The 2,500-nt window shown below is 40.0% G+C and overlaps 5 non-coding genes across 5 annotated transcripts; all 5 read left to right on the top strand.

The window, feature by feature from the left end:
• The first annotated feature begins 113 nt into the window (after positions 1–113).
• LOC132135844 (5S ribosomal RNA) lies at positions 114–232 on the top strand. The gene has a single exon (XR_009430764.1). It is a non-coding gene; the product is annotated as a 5S ribosomal RNA (ribosomal RNA).
• A 384-nt stretch (positions 233–616) lies between these two features.
• LOC132136382 (5S ribosomal RNA) lies at positions 617–735 on the top strand. The gene has a single exon (XR_009431251.1). It is a non-coding gene; the product is annotated as a 5S ribosomal RNA (ribosomal RNA).
• An 84-nt stretch (positions 736–819) lies between these two features.
• LOC132135346 (5S ribosomal RNA) lies at positions 820–938 on the top strand. The gene has a single exon (XR_009430294.1). It is a non-coding gene; the product is annotated as a 5S ribosomal RNA (ribosomal RNA).
• A 602-nt stretch (positions 939–1,540) lies between these two features.
• LOC132136381 (5S ribosomal RNA) lies at positions 1,541–1,659 on the top strand. The gene has a single exon (XR_009431250.1). It is a non-coding gene; the product is annotated as a 5S ribosomal RNA (ribosomal RNA).
• A 603-nt stretch (positions 1,660–2,262) lies between these two features.
• On the top strand, positions 2,263–2,381 carry LOC132135843 (5S ribosomal RNA). Its single transcript, XR_009430763.1, has one exon. It is a non-coding gene; the product is annotated as a 5S ribosomal RNA (ribosomal RNA).
• The last annotated feature ends 119 nt before the right edge of the window (positions 2,382–2,500 follow it).

Genomic DNA, 2,500 nt, shown 5'->3' with positions numbered 1-2,500 from the left:
AATCTCAGAATCTAAGCAGGTTTGGGCCCAGTTAGTACTTGGATGGGAGACTGCTTGGAAATACCGATTATAGTGGCTGATCTTTAAATAGCCCTCTCTTTGCAGCCTCCTTCGCTTACGGCCATACCAGCCTGGCTATGCCCGATCTCGTCTGATCTCGGAAGCTAAGAAGGTTTGGGCCTGGTTAGTACTTGGATGGGAGACCGCCTGGGAATACCAGGTGCTGTAAGCTTTTAGGTTTCCTTCTCTACTTATATAATGCACTGGCGGTTATAGTGGCTGATCTTTAAATAGCCCTCTCTTTGCAGCCCAGTACTTTTGGAATTTTTCAGTAATTATCTAAGAGTTTTGCATAAATAAAAAAAAAAAAAAAAAAAAAGAGTCAATGCCCAGTCTTAGAAAACCGAAACAGGTTTGGGCCTGGTTAGTACTTTTGGAAATTTTCAGTAATTATGTAATAAATTTGCAAAAAAAAAAATTAAATAAATAAAGAGTCAATGCCCAATCTCAGAATCTAAGCAGGTTTGGGCCCAGTTAGTACTTGGATGGGAGACTGCTTGGAAATACCGATTATAGTGGCTGATCTTTAAATAGCCCTCTCTTTGCAGCCTCCTTCGCTTACGGCCATACCAGCCTGGCTATGCCCGATCTCGTCTGATCTCGGAAGCTAAGCAGGTTTGGGCCTGGTTAGTACTTGGATGGGAGACCGCCTGGGAATACCAGGTGCTGTAAGCTTTTAGGTTTCCTTCTCTACTTATACAATGCACTGGCAGTTATAGTGGCTGATCTTTAAATAGCCCTCTCTTTGCAGCCTCCTTCGCTTACGGCCATGCCAGCCTGGCTATGCCCGATCTCGTCTGATCTCGGAAGCTAAGCAGGTTTGGGCCTGGTTAGTACTTGGATGGGAGACCGCCTGGGAATACCAGGTGCTGTAAGCTTTTAGGTTTCCTTCTCTACTTATTTAATGCACTGGCGGTTATAGTGGCTGATCTTTAAATAGCCCTCTCTTTGCAGCCCAGTACTTTTGGAATTTTTCAGTAATTATCTAAGAGTTTTGCATAAATAAAAAAAAAAAAAAAAAAAAAGAGTCAATGCCCAGTCTTAGAAAACCGAAACAGGTTTGGGCCTGTTTAGTAGTTTTGGAACTTTCCACTAATTGTCTAATAATCTAGCAAAAAAAAAAAAAAAAAAAAAAAGAGTCAATGCCCAGTCTTAGAAAACCGAAACAGGTTTGGGCCTGTTTAGTAGTTTTGGAACTTTTCATTAATTGTCTAATAATCTAGAAAAAAAAAAAAAAAAAAAAGAGTCAATGCCCAGTCTTAGAAAACCGAAACAGGTTTGGGCCTGGTTAGTACTTTTGGAAATTTTCAGTAATTATGTAATAAATTTGCAAAAAAAAAAATTAAATAAATAAAGAGTCAATGCCCAATCTCAGAATCTAAGCAGGTTTGGGCCCAGTTAGTACTTGGATGGGAGACTGCTTGGAAATACCGATTATAGTGGCTGATCTTTAAATAGCCCTCTCTTTGCAGCCTCCTTCGCTTACGGCCATACCAGCCTGGCTATGCCCGATCTCGTCTGATCTCGGAAGCTAAGCAGGTTTGGGCCTGGTTAGTACTTGGATGGGAGACCGCCTGGGAATACCAGGTGCTGTAAGCTTTTAGGTTTCCTTCTCTACTTATATAATGCACTGGCGGTTATAGTGGCTGATCTTTAAATAGCCCTCTCTTTGCAGCCCAGTACTTTTGGAATTTTTCAGTAATTATCTAAGAGTTTTGCATAAATAAAAAAAAAAAAAAAAAAAAGAGTCAATGCCCAGTCTTAGAAAACCGAAACAGGTTTGGGCCTGTTTAGTAGTTTTGGAACTTTTCACTAATTGTCTAATAATCTAGCAAAAAAAAAAAAAAAAAAAAAAGAGTCAATGCCCAGTCTTAGAAAACCGAAACAGGTTTGGGCCTGTTTAGTAGTTTTGGAACTTCTCATTAATTGTCTAATAATCTAGCAAAAAAAAAAAAAAAAAAAAAAGAGTCAATGCCCAGTCTTAGAAAACCGAAACAGGTTTGGGCCTGGTTAGTACTTTTGGAAATTTTCAGTAATTATGTAATAAATTTGCAAAAAAAAAAATTAAATAAATAAAGAGTCAATGCCCAATCTCAGAATCTAAGCAGGTTTGGGCCCAGTTAGTACTTGGATGGGAGACTGCTTGGAAATACCGATTATAGTGGCTGATCTTTAAATAGCCCTCTCTTTGCAGCCTCCTTCGCTTACGGCCATACCAGCCTGGCTATGCCCGATCTCGTCTGATCTCGGAAGCTAAGAAGGTTTGGGCCTGGTTAGTACTTGGATGGGAGACCGCCTGGGAATACCAGGTGCTGTAAGCTTTTAGGTTTCCTTCTCTACTTATATAATGCACTGGCGGTTATAGTGGCTGATCTTTAAATAGCCCTCTCTTTGCAGCCCAGTACTTTTGGAATTTTTCAGTAATTATCTAAGAGTTTTG

This window comes from Carassius carassius, unplaced genomic scaffold, assembly GCF_963082965.1.
Source record: "Carassius carassius unplaced genomic scaffold, fCarCar2.1 SCAFFOLD_60, whole genome shotgun sequence".
NCBI lineage: Eukaryota > Metazoa > Chordata > Actinopteri > Cypriniformes > Cyprinidae > Carassius > Carassius carassius.
The sequence above is the reverse complement of the archived record's forward strand: the minus strand, read 5'-3'. Positions and strand labels throughout refer to the sequence as shown.